Source organism: Oryctolagus cuniculus, chromosome 6 (assembly GCF_964237555.1).
Source record: "Oryctolagus cuniculus chromosome 6, mOryCun1.1, whole genome shotgun sequence".
Classification (NCBI taxonomy): domain Eukaryota; kingdom Metazoa; phylum Chordata; class Mammalia; order Lagomorpha; family Leporidae; genus Oryctolagus; species Oryctolagus cuniculus.
In genome coordinates, this window is record NC_091437.1 from 27,038,811 (window position 1) to 27,064,004 (window position 25,194).

A 25,194-nucleotide genomic window follows, 5' to 3' on the forward strand; every position below is an offset into this window, starting at 1 on the left:
AGATGGAAGAACTCCCTCTCTCCCTCTGCCTCTCCTCTCTCTGTGTAACTCTGACTTTCAAATAAATAAATAAATCTTTAAAAAAAAAATAAAAGAAGCAATCATATGCAGTTTCCATAATGAAGCCATAGCTTCCTTCAAGGCTACTCTCTATGTCTCTGGCATCACTCACTCCTGGGGAAACCAGTGGTCATGTTGTGATCGGCCCTAAGGAGAGGCTCATGTGGGAGAACTGAGGCCTTTGTCAGCAGCCGTGCAAATCATCTCCAGCCGCAGCCAAGGCTTCAGCGGACTGCAGCCCTCGTTGACAGCTGCACCGCAACCTCAGGAGCGACCCGAGCCAGCTCGGCTCAGCTGCTTCCAGATCTCGCCCCACACAAACTGTGTGACATAAACATGTGTTGTTTTAGGGTCTTAAAGTTCGGGGTAATTTGTGTTGTAGCAACCTAACAGCCTTGTCCTAGGGTACTATTACATTATGGCACATCACCAGCCCTGTCGGCTCATTTCCTTACAAGATTAGCATCTGCATTCCCGCCTCTCAATCTCTCCAACCTCCTCTCCTGCTACCCGGCCTCCTCCCCAGTCAGCTTCACCCTTGGGTCATTTCTGCCTCAGGCCTTCGGAACTGACTTTTCTCTCTGCTGGAAAACCCACCCACTCCCCAAATCTCTGCATGGTCACTCCCTAATCTCCTTCAGGTCTTTACTCAAATGTCACCTTTTCAGTATGGCCCTTCCTGACTCCTTCCAGCCCTTAAATTGCAACTCCCCACCCCCCATCTTCCTACCCCGTGCCTTACTTTATTTCTAGCTTTCGCCCTCAGGGTTAGGAAGCATATATAATAAAATATTTGGCAAATTTATTTTGTAACTTCTAAGTCCCCTCACTACAATGTAAACTCCAGGAAGGTAAGAACTTGTGTTTTTGTCTATTTTTGTCACTGTTCTAACCCCAACACCTTGACTAGTGATTAGTGCATACTTAGTTGAATGGGAAAAAATGAATGTCATGGGGTCATTGTTGTGGTGCAGCAGGTTAAGCTGCTGCCTGTAATGCTGGCATCCCATAATGGAGCACTATTTCAAGTCCCGCCTGCTCCACTTCCAATCCGTCTCCCTGCTAACATGCCTGGGAAGGCAGCAGAAGACGGTTCAAGAACTTGGACTCCTGCCACCCACATGGGAAACCAAGATGGAGTTCCTGTCCCCTGGCTTTAGCCTGGCCCAGATCTGGCTGTTGCAGTTATACAAGGAGAGAACCAGCAAATGGAACATCTCTGTCTCCGACTCTCCCTCTCTCCGACACCCTGTCCTTCAAAGAAATAAATCTTCAAAAAATGAATGTCATAATTCACCAATTATAGTATGACTTCTTAATTCCATTTCACATATCTTGTGTTACATTCTGGAAGGGCAATATACGTTATAAACAAATGCAGTGCAAGGCAGTGTAGAGACTAAAGCCATAAGTGAGATCTGGATTTGTTGCTTGCTGGCTCATCATGTGACCATGGTGTGGCCTCTCTGTGCCTCCATTTTACTCATCTGTGAAGTGAGAATAATGTAACCTCCCTGTCACATCATAGAATAGCTGTGGGGAATCAAATGAAATAATAAATACTGGGGCCAGCGCTGTGGTGCAGTGGGTTAAAGCCACAGACTGCAGCGCCAGCATCTCATATGGGCACCGGTTTGAGACCCAGCTGCTGCACGTCTGATTCAGCTCTTTGCTATGGCCTGGGAAAGCAGCAGAAGATGGTCCAAGTCTTTGGGCCCCTGCACCCAAGTGGGAGACCCAGAAGAAGCTCTTAGCTCCTGGCTTCAGATCAGCTCAGCTCTGGCTATTGCAGTCATCTGGGGAGTGAACCAGCAGATGGAAGATGACCTCTCTCTCTCTGGCTCTACCTCTCTGTGTAACTCTGTCTTTCAAATAAATAAAAATAAATATTTTTAAAAAATAATAAATGTTACAGCACGTAAGAAAAATGTAATACATGACATAAATGTTTCCTAAAATGTGTTCCCAAAGACCAGTTGTCCCAGGACAAGCTATGTGAAGGGAGAAAATAGAGATGCAAGAAGTTTGGGAAATGTGGGTTCAAATATGCTAACCCTTGCGGACATTCACAGTTCATGTAATCTGGTCATTTATATTATTAAATTATATTGCCACTTTAGACCAAGAAGGAAGGCTCAAGTTCTTGGAACGGGTACCCAGTGGAGTGTGCAATAAGAGCCCAGCAGGTAAAATGGTAGTCAGAAGGACAGAGAGGAAGAGAAAACAAAAATGGAAGATGAGCAGGTACAAGAGAGGAGGAAAGGAACATGAGAACACAGGAACAGAGAAGGAAGCAGAAAGAGAAATGGTGGTCAAGGGGGAGAAGCAAGCAAACCAATACCCTGTGCAAGGAACAGGAGAACACAGGAAACCAGAAATTTCCTGCAGCTGCAGCCCAGGGCAGTGGTCCTGGTGCTGCTCGCCGAGGCCGCATAGTCCTTTGAGTGTTGCCAATCTCCACGGTTTAAGCTCAGGCTTCCTTTGCAGCCTCAAGGAAACTCTGATTGAAGAGATTTCTTCTATTACCAGGGAGGAGGAATCAGATAAACCCAATCAGCAGCGTCTTATTTAGTGCACTTCTGAAGCGCCTGAAATGGCAGCTGTCATTTTTTCCTTTCCCCGGGAGCAAGAAGCTTTCTTGGCAGCAATTCTCTCTGCAGAGCACGCCTGGCTAGAAAAGGGAATAGGAACAGCCATTCCTGCTGCAAGGATTCCTTGGGCTGCGTGGAACAGGAAGCAACAGGCAGGTTCATCCTTGACCTCCAGGTAGGCCAGTACTGGCGCAGTCCAAACATAGTCTTAAGAAAGGAGATTTTGTAGCTCTCTCTGGCATCCACTCTCATGTCCAGCCCTCATAGTGAGGAAGTCCTTTGTTATATCTACTTGTCTTTTTCCTGTGCTTTCATTTTTCACTGCCATTTTACAGATCACACCCAGAGGAAGGGTGTGATCTGACTGTCATAAGCTGTAGGCATAATGCATGCAACCAATATGGTAACTGTCCATCTCTTTGGGCTTATGTATGAATGGTGAGCATCATTTGAAAAACCATATTTTCTTTTTTTTTAAAAAATTTGTTTTATTTATTTGAAAGGCAGAGTTAAAGAGAGAGGGAGACAGAGAGATCTTCCATTTGCTGGTTCTCTCCCTCTCCCCAAATGCCCCAGCCAAAGCATGGAACTCAATCCAGGTTTCCCAAGTCTGGGGCATGGGCCAAAGCACATGCTGCCTTCCCAGAACCATTACTGGGGAGCTGGACTGGAAGTGCAGCAGCTAAGACTTGGACCTGTGGCACTCATATGGGATGCTGGGGTCCCAGGCGGCAGCCCAACACTGCACCACAATGCCGACCCCAGAGAAATCTTATTTTCAATCAGTTGGGAGACTAGGTTTGTTTCTGTGTATTCATTGAAGGTTTTAAAATCTTTTATTTACTTGAAAGAAACAGAGAGAGAGAGAGAGAGAGAGAGAGACCATTCCACCCACTGGTTCATTCCCTAGATGTCTGCTTGGAGGCAAAAACTCAATTCAAGTCTCCCACATGTGTGGCATGTTGAGCCATCACTGCTGCCTTCTATGGTCTGTATTAGCAGGAAGCTGGAGTCAGAAGCTGGCGCCCGGCATCAAACCCAGGCACACCCATGTGGAACCTGGGCATCTTAACCAGGGTCTTAGACATTAGGCTAAACGTATTCCTGTTTTTATTTTTATTAATTTGAGAGACAAAAAGACAAAGAGCTCCCATCTGTTGGCTCACTACCCAAATGTCTGCAATGACCAAGGCTGAAGCCAGGAGCCTAGAACTCAATCCAGGCCTCCCATGGGGTGGCACAGACCCCACCATGTAAACCACTACCACCACCTCACAGGGTCTGCACTAGCAGGAAGCTGGAGTCAGGACCTGGAGCCAAGTATTGAACTCAGGCACTTAGACAGGGGATAGTGATGTCTTAACTGGCATCTCAACCACTAAACCAAAAGCCTGCTCCATGTTTTTGTTTATTTTTAAAAGATTTATTTATGTATCTATTCATTTGAAAAGAAGAGTGACAGAGAAAGAGGGAGAGGGAGAGGCGCTGACCTCTCATTTATTGGTTCACTCCCCAAATGCCTGCAACAGCCAGGGCTGAAGCTGGGAGCCAAGAATACTATCAGGGTCTCCCACAGGGGTGGCAGGGATCCAAGCACTTGAGCCATCATCTGCTGCCTCCCAGGATGCATTAGCAGGAAGCTGGATCAGAAGTGGAACAGTTGGGATTCAAAACAGAACTCAGATATGAGACACACACGTCGTAAGCAGTAGGTTGGCAGCTGTACCACAATGCCCACCCCTCTGTGTTTATTTTTAACTGTAGGATTCAAAGTTAGGATAGGGAATTAATAAGTGATACACTGGATACCTCCCTGGTTCCTTACATATGATATCTCATTTAATCCATATAATAACCCTCAAATGTAGAGATTACAATCCCCATTTTCATAACTGAGAGAAGTGAAGTCTAGAGCTCTTTTATCTAAAAGTGAACAACTAATATGTAAGTGGTGGAGTTACAATCAGATCCCCATCTGACTCCAAAATCCATGTTCTCTCTACCCAGAGGCTTTGTATGCATGACACAGAAACCCATGTCTTTGGTTTCCTTATGCGATATTTGGCTTATTCTCTAATGAACATGCCAGGGTTCTGGCTATTTTCACATGCCTATTTACTGGACAACAAGTTTAGTACGAATGCGGCCAGCACTGTAGCATAGCTAGTTAAGCTACCACCTGCAACACCCGCATCCAATATGGGCACTGGTTCAAGTCCTGGCTGCTCCACTTCTGATGCAGCTCTCTGCTAATGCACTTGGGAAAGCAGCAGAAAATGAGTCAAGTGTATCCCTGCACCCATGTGGGAAACCTGGAAGATGCTCCTGGCTTCAGTCTGTCCCAGCCCTAGCAGTTATGGCCATTTGGGGAGTGAACCAGCAGATGGAATTTCTGTTTCTCACTCCATTTCTATAACTCTACCTTTCAAAAAAATGATTAATCTTTAAACTAGGAAGGAAGGAAAAAAGGAAGGAAAGGAGGGAGGGAGAGAGGGAGGAAGGGAGAGAGAGAGGGATGGGGGAAGAAGAGTACAAGTAACTCCCTCACGGCTTTCCCATGACCAACCCTGAACTCACTCTGCCTATTGTCCACCTCCCCTATCAGAATGTAGTCCCCATTACAGTGAGGACTATGTCTTACTCATCACTGTATCCTTCCTAGTACCTGGCCCAGGGCCTCCTGAATGGTAGATACTCAGTATTTATTTAATTATTTATTTATTGACAGGCAGAGTGGACAGTGAGAGAGAGGGAGAGAGAGAAAGGTCTTCCTTTGCTGTTGGTTCACCCTCCAATGGCTGTCGCGGCCGGCGCACAGCAGCCGGCGCACTGCACTGATCCGAAGCCAGAAGCCAGGTGTGTCTCCTGGTCTCCCATGTGGGCGCAGGGCTCAAGCACTTGGGCCATCCTCCACTGCACTCCTGGGCCACAGCAGAGAGCTGGCTTGGAAAAGGGGCAACCGGGACAGAATCCGGCGCCCCGATTGGGACTAGAACCCGGGGTGCTGGCGCCACAGGCGGATGATTAGCCTATTGAGCCGCGGGGCTGGCGGATACTCAGTATTTATTAAATGAACAAATGACAAAGTCAGAAACAGACTCTTAAAAGCAAAATAAGAGAACCTGGGATGATGACTTAAAAAGCCAGCATTTAGTTTAAAGAAGCAAGGAAGAAGAGAGAAGAATGAAAGACAGCAAGATAAGAAAACTCAGCACAAACAAGCAAGATAAAAATAACCTCTCACCACTGTCCTTTTAAAATTACTTTCTATATTTGAGCCTAAGTGACAAGTGAAATCTCCTCTGTAATTTCCCATGTGTTCAGTTTAATGAATTTCCGGCAAATGGTTTCAGTATTGGAGGGCCAAATTGGCCATTGTGGGGGTGGGGTTGGTGGGAAAATGAGGGGCATGAAAATAGACTAACAAATTGAGTCTAGCAACAAAATGAGGGGGTGATTGGAGGCATGTGAGGAGGGAGCCAAATCCTGGAACTTGCCCAACTCCAAGGACTGAGAATTGGTCTTGCTTTAGCTGATGTCACCATGATCTTCCCTATATGCTGCATAGAGAGCTCAGAATCCCAGGCTGCCTTGCCACTATTCTTTATTCCAAATTGCCTATTATCTAAAGAGCTTTGTTTGTTTATATTAGTGGGCTTTACATTAATAATTTAATTGTGAACATCTGGAAGGGGACTACCATTGTGGTGCAGGCAGGTTAAGCCACTGCTTGGGACACCCATACTGGTGGGCTGGTTCAAGTCCTGGCTGCTCTGCTTCTGATCCAGGTCTCTGTTAATATGGCTGGAAAACAGAAGATGATGTCGCTCCCCGTCTTCGTGGAGGAACGACACAGGACCCTGCGCTGTTCTTTCGTCTGCTCGGCCCTCCCCGGGTTTGCTGCTGGTTCTTCCCGGGTTGGCTACCGTCCCTTCCACCTCCGTGGAAGGGCGGTTCCCCCTGCCACTTCCGCGGGGGAGCGGCACACCACTGGCCGGCTCTCTCGGGGGCTGCACAGGTGTTCCTCAGGTGTTCCCCTTAGATGTTCCTGGTGCATGTTGTCTCTCTCCTCCTTTATAGTCCTCTTCCGCCAATCCCAACTCGGCTGCCCACACGCCGAGTATGCTGCTCTCCTCCAATCAGGAGCAGGTCCTACAGTTTATTGGTTGAACTGGAGGCAGCTGTGTAGAAGCTGTTTCTCCCTTCTCAGCGCCATATTGTGGGAGAGCAGATGCATAGAATAAGTCTTAATTCCAGTAACTCAGTCTAGTCCGAGTTGCTCCCCACAGATGAGGGCTCAAGTGCTTGAGTCTCTGCCCCCACATGTGAGATCCAGATCAAGTTCCTGGCTCCTGGCTTCAGCTTGGCCAGCCCTGGCTGTTGCATCCATCTGGGTGTGTGTGTGTGTGTGTGTGTGTGTGTGTGTGTGTGTGTGAAACAACAGATGAAAGATCTCCTTCCCTCTCTGTCTTTCTGCCTTTCAAATGATTAAACCTTAAAAAAATAAAATAGAAAACATCTAGAGAGAATAAAGATACTCTGGCTCTTTGAGGTCTCACCTGCCTCCTACCTAGCAGGTGCGCTGTACAAGTCTCGAGGGAGGCATCTGGGAAGGGAAAGCATGGATGTACTCTGGCCCTTTCCAGTGGCTTGTGCTGCTCCCTCACAGGCATACAGTGTTTCAGGGACCTATGAAAGGGTTCTGAAAGGCACAGGACCCAGAATAAGTCCTTTCTAGTGCTTGAAACCGGCTATGACCATGCAGCCTGCAATTATGAGCAGAAGTACAGATTTTTCAGATTCCCAAGGATGCTTTCCATTGTTGCTGCTTTAACAGCTTTATTGAAGGTAATTCACATTTTCATTCCATATAACTCACCCATTTATGATTCAATGGTTTTTAGTATTTTCACAGATGTGCATAACTATCACCATAGTGAATTTTAGAACATTTTCATCACCTCAAAAAGAAACTCCAGGGGACAAGTTAAGCTGCCACCTGCAATGCTGGCATCCCACATGGGCTCTGGTTCCTATCCTGGCTGCCCCACTTCCAACCCAGCTTCCTGCTCATGGCCTGGGAAAAACAGAGAAAGATGGCCCAAGTCCTTTCCTCCCATGTGGGAGACCCAAATGAACCTCCTGGCTCCTGGCTTGGGCCTAGTTCAGCCCTGGCCGTTGTGACCATCTAGTGAATGAACCAGTGGATGGAAGACTTCTCTCTGTCACACGATGACTTTTAAAATAAAAAAAATTTTAAAAAAGATTTATTTATTTGTTTAAAAGTCAGAGTTGCAGAGAGAGAGAGATCTTTTATCCATTGGTTAACTCCCCAGGTGGCTGCAATGGTTAAGGCTGGGCCAGGCCAAAGCTAGGAGCCAAGAGACTCATCTGGGTCTCCCACACGGGTGGCAGGGGCCCAGACACCTGGGCCATCTTCCACTGCTTTTCCCAGGCCATTAGTAGGGAGCTGGATCAGAAGTAGAGCAGCCAGGACTCGAACCAGCGCCCATACAGGACACCACTGGTATCACAGACAGTGGCTTTACCTGTTGCACCACAAGGCCAGCCCTAATAAATCAATCTTCAAAAAAAAAAAAAAAAAACAACCTCCAGGGGTGGGAGTTAGGCATAGCAGCTGACACTGCTTGGAACATCTATCCCAGCACTGCTTTTGATTCCAGCTTCCTTTTTTTTTTTTTTTTTTTTTTTTTTTTTTTTTTGACAGAGTAGACAGTGAGAGAGAGACAGAAAGGTCTTCCTTTGCCATTGGTTCACCCTCCAATGGCCACCAGCGCACCGCGCTGATCCGATGGCAGGAGCCAGGTACTTATCCTGGTCTCCCATGGGGTGCAGGGATTCCAGCTTCCTTCTAATGTGCACCCTGGAAGGTAACAGATGATAGCTCTAATACTTGGGTCCTTGCCACCCATATGGGAGACCCAGATTGAATTCCTGGCTCATGGCTTCATCCTGGCTGAGCTCTGTCTGTTGCAGGCTTTCAGGAAAGAATCAGTGAGTGAAAGATCTCTTTTTCTCTTTCAAGTAAATAAATAACATCTAAAAATAAATCATAAAAAATAACTACATACTCTTTGACTAGCCTTGTACCCCTACCCATCCAGCCCTCAGCGACCCCTGATCTACTTTCTCTACTTTCTGTCTCTATACATTTTCCTACTCTGGATTTTCATATTGTCTTAGTCCATTTTCTGTTGCTATGACAACAACCTGAGGCTAAGTGCTTTACAAAGAAAAGAAGTTTATTTAGGTCACAATTCTGGTGATTCAAGAACATGGTGTTATGAAGAAAAACAATAATAAAAATAAAAGAATATGGTTCCAATATTGCTGGGCTGTGGGGATTCCCTGGCAGATGACATTGTGGTGGATACACATGCAAGAAGGAGAAAATGCATGGCAGGATTCTTTTTATAAAACCCACTCTTAGGGGCCGGTGCTATGGCTCACTTGGTTAATCCTCTACCTGCCTGCGGTGCCAGCATCCCATATGGGCACCGGGTTCTAGCCCCAGTTGCTCCTCAGTACAGCTCCACAGTACAGCTCTCTACTGTGGCCCGGGAGGGCAGTGGAGGATGGCCCAAGTGCTTGGGCCCCTGCACCCGCATGGGAGACCAGGAGGAAGCACCTGGCTGCTGGCTTTGGATTGGCATAGCTCAGGCTGTAGCATCCATTTTGGGGGGTAAACCAACGGAAGGAAGACCTTTCTCTCTGTCTCTCTTTCACTAACTCTATCTGTCAAATAAATTAAAAAAAAAAACAACCACTCTTTGTCAATTATTAAATCAACAACGGGAGTCACTGTGCACTTGCTCCCCATATAGGACCTCTGTTCTTAATGTGTTGTACTATGCAAATTAAGGGTAAAACTAGTCTTCAAACAGTACTTTATACTTTGTGTCTGTGTGGGTGCAAACTGTTGAAATCTTTACTCAGTATAGAGTTGATCTTCTGTATAAAAAGATAATTAAAAAAGAATCTTAATGAAGAATGGGATGGGAGAGGGAGTAGAAGATGGGGTGGTTTGTGGGTGGGAGGGTGGGTATGGGGGGAAGAATGGCTATAATCCAAAAGTTGTGCTTTTGAAATTTATATTTATTAAATAAAATTTTTCTATTAAAAAAAAAAACACTCTTGAGGGAACTAACCGGAGACCTGAAAAAAGTATATTAGTCTCTTTTCTTTAAAAAAAAAAAAAAGGGAGATTCATTTATCTTTTTACTTGAAAGGTAGAGTGACAGAAAGAGGGAGAGACAAAGACAAAGATCTCCCATCTGCAGGTTCACTCTCAAATGTTTGTAATAGCCAGGAGCGAGTCAGGCTGAAGCCAGGAGCCTGGAACTTCATCAAGTCTTCCGTGTGGGTGACATGGACCCCAGTACTTGGGCCACTACCTCCTGCATTTCCAGGCACATTAGCAGGTAGTTGTATTAGAAGTGGAGGAGCTGAGACTCAAACAAGCACTTTAAGATAGGATGTGGGCAGGGCCGGTGCTGTAGCACAGCAGGTTAATGCCCTGGCCTGAAGCATGGGAATCCCATATGGGCGCCAGTTTGAGACCTGGCTGCTCTACTTCCGATCCAGCTCTCTGCTATGGCCTGGGAAAGCAGTAGAAGATGGCCTAAGTCTTGGGCCCCTCCACCCATGTGGGAGACCCAGAAGAAGCTCTTGGCTCCTGGCCCAGCTCTGGCCATTGTGGCCAATTGGGGAATGAACTAGTGGATGGAAGACCTCTGTCTCTCTGTGTAACTCTGCCTTTGAAATAAATTTTAAAAAAAATCTTAAAAAAAATAGGATGTGGGCATCTGAATTGGTGGCTTAGCTCACTACACCACAACACCTGCCCCTACATTAATACCTTCTGAGGGTAGCACCAATGACCTAACCATCTCATTTAAAAAATTATTTATTTATTTATTTGAGAGGCAAAGTTACAGAAAGAGAGAGGAAGAGACAGAGAGAAAGGTCTTCCATCCGCTGGTTCACTCTGCAAATGGCCACAATGGCTGAGATAGGCCAATCCAAGGCCAGGAGCCAAGAGCTTCTTCTGGTTCTCCCATGTGGGTGCAGGAGTCCAGGCACTTGGGCTATCTTCTACTGTTGCTTCCCCAGGCCATTAGCAGGATCAGAAGAAGAGGAGCTGGGACTCGAACTGGTGCCCATATGGGATATTGGCACCACAGTGCCAACCCCAACCTAACCATCTTTAACTAGGCTCCATCTCTTAAAGATTTTACCACCTCATTGCTACCACACTGGAGACACAACATGGAACTTTGGGGAACAAACCACGTGCCAACCTTTGCACATTCAAATGGAATCAAGCAATATGTGATCCTTTGTGGCTGGCTGCTTTAACTTAGTATTTTTAAGTTTCATTCATGTTGTAGCATGAGTCAGCACTTCATTCCTTTTTGTAGTCAAATAATATTCCATTCTATGGATATATCACATTTTGTTTCATAAATTAAAGGATATTTGGGTTTTTTTTGTTTTGGTTTGGGTTTTTTGTTTTATTTTATTTTATTTTTTGGCCTTTTGGCTGTTCTGAATCATGCTGCTCTGAACACTCATGTACAGTTTCTGTGTGGATGTGTTTTCACTTCTCTTGGGTGTGGGCTAGGAGTGGAACTGCTGGGTCATAAAAGAGCTCAATGTTTAATCCTTTGAGGGACTGCCACACTGCTTTCCAAAGCAAGTACACCATTTTACATTCCCTGCAGGGTTCCAGTGTCTCTATATCCTTGCCAACCCACCTATGCTTGAGAAATAAGGACAACTTCAAAGCCCCATCTAAGGGGGATAGCTATTACATCGACCAAGAGGAGCACTGGGTGGAGCAGGAGTCCCTCCTATACTCTAAGTCTTTGAGATGGGCCTAGAATTATAGCCTGACTGCAGGCTAGGTTTCTGCTCCCTGCCCCCTGCCCCCTGCCCCCTGCCCCCTGCCCCCTGCCCAAGGATACTTAAAGTATTTGTCATTCTTTCCCACTAGATGTCAGCTGTAGGCAGACAGGAGTCGCTGTTGCTCCCACTTTAGCTGCAGCACCTGAACAGCCTGGCACGTGACGGTTGCTCAGGAAATGTTGATTGACTGACTGGCTAACTGAACAATTGATTAAATATTTTGCTACTGGTGACTCCTACCCAGGAAGAAGAAAAGAGCATTTTCAGGGGGAACAGACAGATGGAGGATAAAGTCAAAGGCAGGCAAGAAGCCTGGGACTGATATCTGGGGACAGACTTTGAGTTATGACGTCAAACTCGGAGCTAATGGACCTGCCATAATCCTTTGCCTTCCATCTGGTTGCATTTTCCCCACAGAAATGTCCCTTTTTTTTTTTTGTTCTAATTCCCATCAATTTTGTCTTTGCTTGAATTAGAAACAAAAAAGTAGAAAAAATAGTTGATATTACACATTAGAAACCATAGAAATTGGGGCTGGCACTGTGGTGCAGTGGGTTAAACTGCTGCCTGTAGTGCCCCCACCCTAATGGGTACCAGTTCAAGTCACAGCTGCTCAACAACCAATCAAGCTCCCTTGCTAATGCACCTGGGAAAGCGGCAGAAGATGGCCCAAGTGCTTGGGCCCTGCACCCAGGTGGGAGACCAAGATGAAACTCCTGGCTTCAGCCAGGCTCAGCCCCAGCCAATGCGGCCATTTGGGGGAGTGAACCACAGGATGGAAGATCTCTCTCTCTGTCTCTCCCTCTCTCCATCTGTAATTTTGCCTTCCAAATAAATAAATAAACAGAAACCATACAAATCAAACCACCAAATTAAACTTCTTAAAGTTTAATTTTTCTTTCTTTTCCCTTTATTTGAAAAGCAGAAAGACAGAGAGACACAGACAGAGACCTTCCATCAGCTGATTCACTCCCCAAATGCCTGTAATAGACAGGGATGAGGAAGGCCAAAGCCAGGAGTCCAGGATTCAGTTTGAGTCTCTCATGTGGGTGGCAGGGACAAAGTATTTGAATCATTATCTGTTGCCTTCCAGTGTGTGCATTAGTAGGAAGCTGGATTGCAAGGGGATGAACAGGGACTCAAACCAGGCACTATGATATGGGATGTGGGTGTTGGGCAGGTCTTAACAGCTGGGCCAAATAACTATCCTCAAAATGAATTCAAATTTAAAAGGTTAGGCCAGCGCCGCGGCTCACTAGGCTAATCCTCCGCCTTGCGGCACCAGCACACCGGGTTCTAGTCCCGGTCGGGGCACCGGATTCTGTCCCGGTTGCCCCTCTTCCAGGCCAGCTCTCTGCTGTGGCCAGGGAGTGCAGTGGAGGATGGCCCAAGTCCTTGGGCCCTGCACCCCATGGGAGACCAGGAGAAGCACCTGGCTCCTGGCTTCGGATCAGTGCGGTGCACCGGCCGCAGTGCGCCGGCCACGGCGGCCATTGGAGGGTGAACCAACGGCAAAGGAAGACCTTTCTCTCTGTCTCTCTCTCTCACTGTCCACTCTGCCTGTCAAAAAAAAAAAAAAAAAAAAAAAAAAAAAAAAAAACATTTAAAAGGTTAGAGGTCAAGAAATTTGGCCATAAAGGATTTATTTATTTATTTTTAAACATTTATTTATATATTTGAAAGGCAGAGTATTAGAGAGGACAGAGAAATCTTCCATTTGCTGGTTTACTCCCCAAATGGCTGGCACTGGGCCAGGCTGAAGTCAGAAGCTTCACTGGGGTCTCCCCATGGGTGCTGGGGCCCAACGACTTGAGCCCGCTTCTGCTGTTTTCCCAGGCACATTGGCAGAGAGTTGGATTGGATGTGGAGCAGTTGGGATTCAAACCAGTGTCCATAAGGAGTGCTGGCACTACTAGCAGCAGCTTAAACCGCTGCGCCACAATGCTGGTCGCTAATTTCTTTTTAACTAAGGAAATAAGAAATAATAATGGAGGTTCTTCCTCCACGTGCAGGACACTGAATAGCCTATACCTAAAAAAAGCAACCACATTTTCAACGTGACATGAGACCATGGCTCACCTCACCGCCTTCCTCATGATGGTGACCTGTCTTCCACACAGTGCCTGCCTTCTACCTGGACTAATCTGTGAATCCAGTCATCACCAGGTTATTGGTCTCTCTCTCTCCAAGGCTTTCCTATCTCCCAGTGCGCAATTATTTCCTGTCTCTTCTCTGACGGCCCACATGCACGCACGCTCACATGCACATCCCTCATCTTCCCTTCTCATGAACCCTTAGGGTAGAACTGCCTTCTCCACTTTGTATGTCTGGAAAAAAAAGAGAGAGAGAGAGAGCAAAATATATGAGATACTAATGCACTTTCTCCTTTAGCAGAGCTCTGCAGGACAATTACCCACCCAATCTGCTCGGTTTTATAGCTCTCATAACCCTCCTTTAGGTACACACTGTGACAGCCAGATGGGGCACTGACTACGGCAGCAGTCTTCCGCCACAGTCCTGTTTCACTGCAAAGCAGAGCTCCTGCCTATCAGCCCAGCACGGTCATGTGACTCTAAATTACTGTGTTTATGTAAGCCTTTTCTCAACCAGGGACTGTGTCCAGCCCCATCAAAACTAGGGACGGTTTGTGCCTGCCATTCTCCTCCGGTGACTCTTTGGCCCTACAGCCTAGGGTCTCTCCCTGGAATCAATATGGGGATTCTGAGCTTCCCAGGGGCGGTCTGCAAGGGTCGGGGTGCACAGGAAGTAGTTTTTCCCCCATTATAAAAGACTTGAGGAAACAGATAATACAACAGGTTGGCATATGGCAAGGGCAGCGGTTGATTCCCCGGAGCTTGCCTGGAAATGGTGCCAGGTACAACACATCAAAAGAGCCGGCAGACTCTGGGGAAGGATTTAGGGAATTACAAACTGCATTTATAAATTGCTGCTGGGGGGCCTTGCCCCTCTGGGCCTCTGTTCCACGATCTAATTAGCGAGGCAGAATTATATGTCTCAGCTAAGGGAAGAAATGTTAATTCTGGTAACCTGGCACTTGGTCTCTCCAGACCTAGGACATGGCCTCTTGAGCTGACGGTGCCCCCTGAGGAGAATGCCGGAGTTCTTCATCTGGGAGTTCTTCATTCAGGGAGGCAGTGCCACACTGACTGCCTCACCTACTCGAAAACCTTCTGGGGCGATCGAGGGCCCAACCAAGGCAACCTGTGTGGGTGGGCGATCCGCGAGGCACGTGGCAACGCTGCCGCAGAAAGCCAGGAAAAGTGCCTTCTGTGCGTGAAGTGCAAAAGCCTGGGTCGCGCCTGCAGGGAAAGGTGCGGCCTGTGAGGGTCCAGCGCCCAGGGGCTCTGGCAAGGGCAGGCAGGAGGCCTGGCCCCGCTAGGCCCCAAGAGGCTCGCCCCGTACGGCTCCAACCCCAGCACCCGGTCTACGGGTAAGAAATGCCAAGAGGCACGCGCAACTGCAGCCACTGTTGGGAGCTGGGCCTTTTCTCTCCCGGTGTCTAGCCCCCACATGGCGAACGCTTACCTCTCCCAGCTCGCTCGCCCTTTCCGAACCCAGCCTTTCCTGGGCGGGGCTCCGCCCACCTAAGCCCCGCCCACCAACCGCCCCGGGGCGGGGCTCTCTGGGCTGCCGGCTGCCCTTTCCCCTGCGGCCTCTGCCGAGGATGGCTCGTCCCGCGGAGCTCCGGGTACGTGTGGGTGAGTAAGGCCCGCGTGCGGGGAGGCCTTGGGGACCCAAGCGTCCGGGACGAGAAGCAGGGCGGGGAGGGTGGATTCTGTCAGGGCCCGGGACAAAACTGGGGTTCGTGACCTCGGGTCTGGGGGGCCATGTGGAAGAGACGGCGGGAAGTCGTGACCCCGGAGCGCCCCGTTTTTTACCGCGGGTCCCTGCCCTGGGGAGGTACCTGGAGCCGGACGCCACGAGCTCGCTCTCCGGGTGCCGGGGCAGGGACTCGGCGAGGTCGTGAAGAGCACGTGTCCAGGCAGAACCGGGTGAGCCCTTCACCCCGCCTCTGAGAGCGGCAGTATGTTTTACGTTACTTTTTAGACCCGAACCGGACCTTCAATTTCCTGCTGCTCTAACTTATTTGGATGCGATTAGGAGTGAAATTCGAGGGTGGCTGGAAAATAGTAGGGTCTCATTTAACCTAAGCATATATAAATAAGGTAGCTTGTGAAGGCGAGGCTGCAGGAGTTTTTTAACATTCTTGGAAACATATTGGCTATTGCTTTAAATCAGTAGTTGAGGTTCCTGGCAGCAACGACATCCAGATCCCCTCACACCCCTGACTGATTTTTCCCCCCTTCAATGCTGCTTCTGTTGTCCTTTAAGAGCACACCAAATTCCAGGCCTTCTCATATTCCAGGCCTTCCTCTATCTGGTTTTAACCAGTCTTTCTGGTTTTACTGCACCCTTTTTATTGCTTCTCAGTGTTTTACTGAGTGATCATTCTATCCCAGATAGTATGCTTTGGCTTTCACTTCCATTCCGTGTAAGTCTCCCTGTGTATAAATTACGATTGATAGTATCTTCAGGGGCAGGCTTTGTTGGGAAGCAGGTTAAGCCCCAGATGGGACTTAGACCTCTCACATTGCAGGGTCTGGTCCGAGTTCCCCTAACTCCAGGCTTCAGGCCAGCTTCCTGCTAATGCCTCTGGGAGGCAGCAGATGTGTGTCCCTGCTGGGTACTAGACACTGCTGGAGTTCCTGGCTTCCACGTGGCCTAGCCCTGGCTGTTGGGAGCGTCTGGGGAGTGGACCAGCAGATGAAGGAATTCTCTCACTCTGCCTTTCAAATCTTTTTTTTTTTTGACAGGCAGAGTGGACAGTGAGAGAGAGAGACAGAGAAAGGTCTTCCTTTGCCGTTGGTACACCCTCCAATGGCCGCCGCGGCCGGTGCACCGCGCTGATCCGATGGCAGGAGCCAGGAGCCAGGTGCTTTTCCTGGTCTCCCATGGGGTGCAGGGCCCAAGCACCTGGGCCATCCTCCACTGCACTCCCTGGCCACAGCAGAGAGCTGGCCTGGAAGAGGGGCAACCGGGACAGAATCCGGCGCCCCAACCGGGACTAGAACCCGGTGTGCCGGCGCCTCTAGGCGGAGGATTAGCCTAGTGAGCCGCGGCGCCAGCCTTCAAATCTTTTTCTAAAAAAATCTTCATTGTGCGAATGAGAACACTGGAGTAGAGAGAGGCTAGGTTACCATCCCAGTGTCACTTAGGGCAGTATGTGAGTAACAAAGCTAATCAAGCCTGAGGTGTTTATTTTGTCACCTGCTGCTGTTCCTGTGGCTCAGGCCTCACAGGATGAGGGGGTTTTGAGGGGGCTGCTAACCTGGAGTGCTTTGATTAGAGAGTGACTGGCTGTGGACTTAAGGTCCAGGAAGCCACAGGGACGTGCAATGGCTCTAGCTCCCTTTGGCCCCAGCTGTAGGCAGCTGCCTAGGTTGACTTGTACCTAGGCAAGTGTTACACTGCTGGGAGAAAAGCAGCCAAAAGCTGGCTGGCATTCTGGGCCTGGTTCATGCCAACTTTGTGTTAACTATGCCAGTGTGCCAGCATAATTGCTTATTCTTTTACAGTAAATCTGCAGGAGCTTCACTTTTGCAGGCAGAGACCTAAGAACTCAGAGTTTCCTTAATGGTTCTGGTCCAGCAGGTTTGGCTGGTATGATGTTACTTGAATCACACACCTCAGAAACAAAAATGTCTATGAAGTTTGCAAAAGGGGTCTGGTACAGGGAAGAAGTTGGGAGGCTTTTACTCATTTCACTAAACTCAAAAGTACTTGGTTTCTACTTCCACCCTCAAAAAGTTAGTCTTAATCCCCCTTGAGGAGGAATTTTATAGTTAACATAAAGATGCTCTACTAGGGGAATATTCATGTGAATTTGCTTTCAAATTATGGGCATTCTTCCTTTTTGCCGTTGGTTCACCCTCCAATGGCCGCTACGGCCGGCATATCGCGCTGATCCAAAGCCAGGAGCCAGGTGCTTCTCCTGGTCTCCCAAGCGGGTGCAGGGCCCAAGCACTTGGGGCCATCCTCCATTGCACTTCCTGGCCACAGCAGAGAGCTGGCCTGGAAGAGGGGCAACCGGGACAGAATCCGGCGTGCTGGCAGCGCCAAATTATAGGCATTCTTTATAGTAAAATGTAGAAATATTCATTGGTTGGGGGCCTCTGGGAACAGGCCTGCCTGCCTACTTTGGGCTGATGGTGTGTCTGTTGCTTCCTTACTTGCTCTTTCGGAGGAGTAAGTACTGAGTCCACTTTGTAGTGGTTGTGTTTCGAATGCTAATTTTCTGAGAAGAGATGCCTCTCAGTTCTAGACAAACACTCATCACTGTGGGGACCATCCAGTAGCGCTGACTTTTGTGAAGAGTCCTGGTTTTCACAGGAGGAACCAGTGGGGATGTTAGGGGGCAAGGAAGTTATTTCTGAAAGCTTTTTTTGTTCCATCAGTTGGCTTTCCCTTAAAAAAGTCAGCGAGATGTTGAGTGCTTTGTGTGACTGCCTCAGATGTGTACCATGACTCGTTTTACATCTGGGGCCTCAACACCGATATCAACAGGGCATAGGGGTTGGTTAGCTTTATGGTACTCATGGGCAGGAACAAGATTGTAGGAAATAAATAATTCCTGAAGGTATAGAAACCATAGTGCCATTTTCTGTCTCTGCAGTTCAGGGCCTGAGGAGCTGCTGTTTTAGTCTAGCGGTGCTACACAGTGAAAATCCATGGAAAACCTATTATGCTTTCCATCTTGTTTTTTTTTTTTTTTTTTTTTTTTTTTTTTTTTTTTTTTTTTTAGGCTTATTATTTGAAAGGCAGAGTGGCAAAAATCTTTCTGTTGGTTCACTCCCTAAATGTCCACAACAGCCAGGGCTAGGCCAAAGCCAAGAGTCAAGTAACTCCCATCTAGGTCTCCCATGTGGGTTGCAGGTGCCTAGGTACTTGGCCATCATCTGCAGTTTTCTTGGGTTCATTAATTCACGTTGATTAACATCACATCATACATTCCAGTTTTTGTGGTGAAAACTACTTTGTAGCAATTTGGGAGTATAGGATGCTTTTTATTTAGTACTATCACTGTTCGATGTAATAAATCAGTGATGTTCATTTGCTGCTCTTTCTAGGATGATTTGAAGGTAGTGCATGCTTCAACCTGCAGAGAGGAAATAATGACCAGGGTACAGTCTGCATGTGAAGTTCACAGGTAAGTGTCCCTCCCTGTTCATTCCTGCATGGACTGCTTTCTCTGCCTGTGGGCAGCCACAGGTAGTCGCTCCCTTTGTGTACACTTAAACATATGAATGGAGACTTCCCGGCACAGACAATTGGGCTAGGGAGATTCCGGGAAGAGGCAGGTAGAACCTAAACCTCTCACAAGAGATAATATAGATAATCAGTCACACCTGTAACCTGCATTTATCACCTAAGTGTTTTATTGTACCCTTGTAATCAATAATTAAGAACCTTATTGGGAACTCTTTGTAACCTTAAGAGCCTTTTTGATATGTAAATCTTTTGTGCTCCTTCTTGTAAACAACTGGTCATGTTTAAATACTACTGGATTTATTCAATAAACGAGCTTGATCAGGACTTGTCTTGGCTCCATTCTTTGCGTCCTTGTCCCCGCATTCCCACTCTCTGTTCAGGAAGACCCAGTTCATTGTGCCGCAGGCCGGCACATCTGCCCAGCCTGGTGGCTGGTCAGTATCCATCAGGAATATTCATCCGTATTTATTTGCCTCAACAAATGCAGGCTCTTTTTTTTTTTTTTTTTTTTTTGGACAGGCAGAGTTAGATAGTGAGAGACATAGAGAAAGGTCTTCCTTTTTCCGTTGGTTTACCCTCCCAAGTGGCCGCTGCGGCCGGGAGCTAGGTGCTTCCTCCTGGTCTCCCATGCGGGTGCAGGGCCCAAGCACCTGGGCCATCCTCCACTGCCTTCCCGGGCCACAGCAGAGAGCTGGACTGGAAGAGGGGCAACCGGGACAGAACCGGCGCTGGCTAGCTCTGTAGTTCCATCCGGTGGATTTTTAGGGAGATGGTAAATTCCCCAAGAGAAAGGACGGTGTATCTTGCTTTGCTCACTGTTAGGTTCCAAGTACAGTGCCTGGTATGTGGTGGGAATTACCTCAATGTTGGCCAAAACATTTAGGGGCTCCCTTTGCCCTGAAAGCATGGGAATGGGATTCCTGTCTTGCTGCCAGCCGTCTCCCTTAAGCAGTCATTGCTTCTGTGTATGTTTTTCAGTCAGCATCCAGCTGATAATGATGCCTTCTACCTGGGCTGCCCGTGTGTCTGAAACAACTGAGAAAGCTGTTTCAGGAATAACCCAGCGGTTGTCAGCTGTCCAGGCTTGTATGATGCCTGTGATGGTGTTACACTGTTGGGAGAGCAAACACTGTCTACACTGGGTTTGGCTCCGAGCACTGTTCTGGTGTGTTGTGGGCAAGAACCCTTAGGCAGTGTTTTGTGCCTCTGAGAGTGGAATGACTCCTCCTGTGGGGTTGGTCCTAGTCTGGGTACAAACAATTTATTTCTGTTAGAACAGGACCCTGTCTTTGGGACAGGGCAGCCTGTCACTCCTTACCGTCTCCATTCCTAGATGCCATCTCCTGTGTGAGAACCCTGCCCCTGTTGGCACCTCAGCTGCCTGACAGTCCTTGGTGAGACCCAGGTAAGTAATGTATTTTTGTACATTGTCCTTTTGTCATGAAGATCCCAGTTGAATTACATAAAATAATGTAAAATTCTACATTGCTGTTGCACAGCAGAGGTCAGCTAACTTCTGTCACACTTGTGCAGCCACATGGTTGCAGCACCTTTGCAGTGCTGCTACACAAGTAGCCGTAGATAATACTCCAGGAAATGAGCAAAGCTGTGTTCTAGTAAAACTCCTTCAGCCATTTACAAGTTTCAAAGCCATTCTTACTGGGGGCCATTATACAAGTAGCAGGCTGGAACTGGTCTGTAGGATATGGTTGGCCGAACCGTGTTTTAGAAATTCAGGCCTTGAGGTGATAGGTAGAACAGCAGCCTTCAGTTTGCTGTAGAGCCTTGGCTTACAACCTCAGCACTACTGAGATAGGAATGTTCCCTGAGCATAGAGGGAATTTTGGTGTGTCATCAACAGTCCCATGGGGTTTTGAATCTGGAGTCTTAAGTTCTTCAGAGGATACAGGTTGGCTTCCTCACCACTGAAGGTGTGTCTGAGCAGAGGTTGCTGTGTTGCTAGTTGAAGAGGGATAATTCATTTGGTGTTTGTGTGTCTGTTTTCAGTATCCCAGGAGGCTTCAATGGCATAATCATGCACATTAAAGTAATTTAATGGGATTTCCTATTTGATAAGTGAAGTTAATTAGTAACATACTTATCCCTGTTGACTTTTTTTATAAGCAAATTTATTTCCTGGTGAGTCTAAGCAGATGAAGTAAAACATTGCAAAGTAACTTAATTTATTCCTTGTCCTCTATCACTCTTTTCCCATGCTGCAGAGGAAACTGGAATTAGATGGTCAAGATTACTGATCTAGAAGTATCAAAGCTGCCAACTGCCATAGGTAGCAGTTATAAACACAAGTGCCTCTCCTGGTTGCACCAGACAAGTCTCAAGTCCCAGGCCTATAACACATGAACAGGAAAAAAATTTTTAACATAAGTAGGGAACCAAAATTAAGTGTCAACCCTGGCACCTGTGTGCATTGTACATTGTCCTTTTGTCATGAAGATCCCAGTGGAATTACATAAAATAATGTAAAATTCTACATTGCTGTTGCACAGCAGAGGTCAGCTAACTTCCTGTCACACTTGTGCAGCCACATGGTTGCAGCACAAGTAGTCATAGATAATACTTTTTGGAGGTTCAAAGAAATTAGTGTCAGTGATGGTGGGTGTGGGTTTTTTTTAATGTCTCAGTTTTCAATTAGGAAAACAAAACCCTGAGGGAAAAATTCTGGAAACCCCAAAGGTACACAAAAAGGTGGTTAAACTTCTAGGAAATCACCCAAAGGAAAACAACCTGCCAAGAGAACTAATTGAGAACTTTAAAAGAGTGACAGTGAATCCTGTGAATCTTGTTGCTTAATTAGAGCTGTATGCACAGCTACAGTTAATGGACCTGTCAGCATGCTCTTGAAAAACAATTTCACTGAATTAACAAATTAACTGTAACTTGCAAAATCTCTGCTTAGCAGTATTTTTCTTCTACCTGCTATTTAGGAGTCCTTTCGAACCAACTTGATGTGTCATACATTTGTCAACTTAGTGGCCAGAAGTATCATTTTAAAAGAGTCCCTGTTTCACCTTTGGCCTTCCTTTGTCCTCTAGTAAAAGTCCTTTGGATGCCATCTGTTAATAAGGGTGACTTAGCTACCCTTAGGAAATAGTTTATAAAATGGACCTTGTAGGAGGTCACTTTTTTTTTATAAAGTTTTGAAATTTTTTTTAATTTTTTTTATTTGACAGGCAGAGTTAGTGAGAGAGACAGAGAGAAAGGTCTTCCTTTGCCATTGGTTCACCCTCCAATGGCTGCCACGGCCGGCGCACCGCGCTGATCCGATGGCAGGAGCCAGGTACTTCTCCTGGTCTCCCATGGGGTGCAGGGCCCAAGCACCTGGGCCATCCTCCACTGCACTCCCAGGCCACAGCAGAGAGCTGGCCTGGAAGAGGGGCAGCCGGGACTAGAACTCGGTGTGCCGGCGCCGCAAGGCGGAGGATTAGCTTAGTGAGCCATGGCACCAGCCTTTGAATGCTGTAGTCTTAACACAGCTGATTTTTTTTCCCCAAGAGCTTATAGTAGAGGGTGTGGATTAGGAATCAGCTGCTGGAGTAAGTAAGCCAAGCCTAGGACCTCTGTTTTTCATGAGTTGAAGGAGAGTGGAGATGCTCCTCAAGATACAGCCTCTGTGTCAGAATCTGGGCTACACCAGAGCTGCATGCTTAGAGTTGCAGTCCTGGGGTGGGGGGCAAGAGGAGACTGTTTAGGGGTAAACTGGAAATACAGACTGTCGATTTTTTTTTTCCCAGTCTTACAATGGTGTGAAAGCGATGTGCAGATCTATTTTGAGAGACAAACAACAGGCTCGCATTCATTGCTTCATTCTCCAAACCAAATCCAGGTATTCTGATATGGGATGTGGGTATCCCAACCACAGGCCTGAACTGCTAGGCAAGATATTTACCCATTAAATTAATTTTTGTCTTAAAAATCTTTTCCTTTGACAGGGATGTAACTTCATCGTGAGTCAAGGAGCATCTGTAGTTAAGTTTTGTGTGATGAAAATAGTTAACTGGTAAGTCATACCATGTCCAAAAAATGTCAACATAAGATATCAATTCTAATGGAAATGGTTCTGTCTACAACAATCGCAATAAAAACGTTTATTTCAGCAACTAAACAAGTTGATTCTAACATTCATGCAGGAAAATAACTATAATCTAAATTAGAATGATAACGGAATATAAATCTCCACAGATGCTGAAACATTAGAAAAAGAAGACAGGGTAGAACTTGATGCTTGAGTTGGTAACTCATGAATGGAACAGGCAAGGCATTCCAAATTGTACTTGAGACATTGGGAAATTTTGATAAAGAGGCAGCATTCTAAGTAAATGCAAGATATTCTTGATAGTATTGGTACAGGTTGTAGCCATGCAGAAAAAAGTGGGTGCTTATCTAGTTTGTATTTCCCATGATTATATTCCCAATTTTGTATAATGTCTTTTATAAGGATTTGGTGAATGAAATCTAATATTAATTTTTGGTTTCTTGTCCCTTTTTCTGATGATCCTCTGAGCTCTGTGTCTCCTATAACAAAAGTTTGACTTTTCTTCTCTGCACAGTCACCAGATGGCATTAGAGCTTTATGCAAGCATGAGTATTTGCATATCTGAACTGAGATTTGAGAGGCAATCATGTTGCTGTCTGCCAGAGCACCAGAGTCCAATTCATTTAAGAGATGAGGACAGCTCCCTGCCGGTGCTGTGCATGTCCAGTAAAGCCACCACCTGCAATGCTGGTATCCCATATGGGCACTGGTCAAGAGTCCCTCCTAATATATCCAGGAGGGCAGTGGAGATGGCCCAAATGCTTGAGCCCTTCATCCACAGAGACCTAGATAAAATTGGCTTAGCTCCAGCTGTTCTGGTCATTTGGGGAGTGAACCAGTGGATGGGGGATCTCTAAATTTACCTTTCAAATAATCTTAGATGGGAGCCACCGCTGTGTCGCAGTAGGTTAATCTTCAGCCTGCAGCGCCGGCATCCCATACGGGCGCCCGTTCTAGTCCCGGCTGTTCCTCTTCCAGTCTAGCTCTCTGCTATGGCCTGGGAAGCAGAAGATGGCCCAAGTCCTTGAGCCCCTGCACTCACATGGGAGACTAGGAAAGAAGGACCTGGCTCCTGGCTTCGGATCAGCGCAGCTCTGGCCATGGCAGCAATTTGGGGAGTGAACAAATGGAAGGAAGGCCTTTCTGTAACTACCTGTCAAATAAAAATTTTTAAAAAAAAGCGATGAGGACAAGTCAAGGGGAAGGCTTAGCCAAGATCAGTTGGAATCTTAATTTTAAGAGTATAAAGCAGATCATGTTTTTCGTGGGAAAGAGCCAAGATTTGGATCTCCAAAAAATTGTTTTCAAAAGCTAGCTTAAACATGGCTTCTACAGGGGTACAGGGGAGCACTAGCCTTTGATGAATCCTACTAAATGCCAAATCCTAAAAGTGTTAGGATATAAGTCTAAGGTTGTAAAAGTTCTAATCTTAATTTTTATTTATTTATTATTATTTTTTTTTTTTTAGATTTATTTGTGGCTGTTGCTGTGGAGTAGTAGGCCAATCCTCCATCTGTGGTACATGGGCACTGGTTCATATCCCAGCTGCTGCTCTACCGATCCAACTCTGCTTGCGGCCTGTGCAAGCAGTAGGAGATGGCCCAAGTCCTTGGGCCCCTGCACCCACATGGGAGATAGAAGAAACTCTTGGCTTCAGATTAGCTCAGCTCAAACTGTACTGGCCATTTGGTGGGGGTGAACCAGCGGATGGAAGACTTTCTGTCTCCTCTCTGTAACTCTGCCTCTCAAATAAATCTTTAAAAAGCAAAAAAAAAAAAAAAAAGATTCATTTGTTTACTTGAAAGACAGAGGGAGACCACCTTCCTTTTTGTTTCCTGATTGTGTTGTCAAATGCTAAAATGTTCCTTCCACCACTCTGGGATTCTGGCTTCTGCCAGATGTGGCTCTTTGTCATCAGTCTCCAGGTTCTGCCCCATCCCCTGACCTTCCCACTCACCCCAACGCTCTTTGGGAAAGCCAAGAAATCACCTTGTGTGTTGTAACTCATTTGTTTCAAGAGACAATCAAAAGATTATATTTAATGTCTTGAATAAATTGCTCCACTTTGATATTGGAGGGGGAAGGGACAGACAGATCTTTGATCCGATGGTATATTTCCTAAGTGGCCAAATTTCCAGGGCCAAGCCAAGCAGGAGCCAGTTGTGCTAGGTTATGCTGCCTTTCTCAGGTGCATTATCAGGGAGCTGGATTGGAAGTGGGATGTCATTATCACAGGCAATGACTTTGCCACATCACCAGCCCAAAAATTAT

General features: G+C 46.8%; 1 protein-coding gene, 1 long non-coding RNA gene and 1 other non-coding gene across 5 annotated transcripts in view; 2 read left to right on the forward strand and 1 right to left on the reverse strand.

The window, feature by feature from the left end:
* LOC127490682 (uncharacterized) overlaps positions 1–15,178 on the reverse strand; it is a 62,494-nt gene extending 47,316 nt beyond the window's left edge. The window contains exon 1 of the long non-coding RNA XR_007918969.2: positions 15,126–15,178. This is a non-coding gene — a long non-coding RNA (uncharacterized lncRNA). The remainder of the gene's footprint in view (positions 1–15,125) is intronic.
* Positions 10,818–25,194, forward strand: part of MATR3 (matrin 3) — a 48,475-nt gene continuing 34,098 nt past the window's right edge. Inside the window, exons 1-5 of one of the 3 annotated variants that reach the window (XM_070075045.1) lie at positions 10,818–15,298; positions 18,728–18,807; positions 20,203–20,274; positions 22,622–22,713; positions 22,820–22,887. The gene's annotated coding sequence lies outside the window, so the exon portion shown is untranslated. The remainder of the gene's footprint in view (positions 15,299–18,727; positions 18,808–20,202; positions 20,275–22,621; positions 22,714–22,819; positions 22,888–25,194) is intronic. The other 2 variants (XM_070075046.1, XM_070075047.1) reach the window with 2 other exon arrangements.
* Positions 19,929–20,130, forward strand: LOC127490852 (small nucleolar RNA SNORA74). The gene has a single exon (XR_007919243.1). It is a non-coding gene; the product is annotated as a small nucleolar RNA SNORA74 (small nucleolar RNA).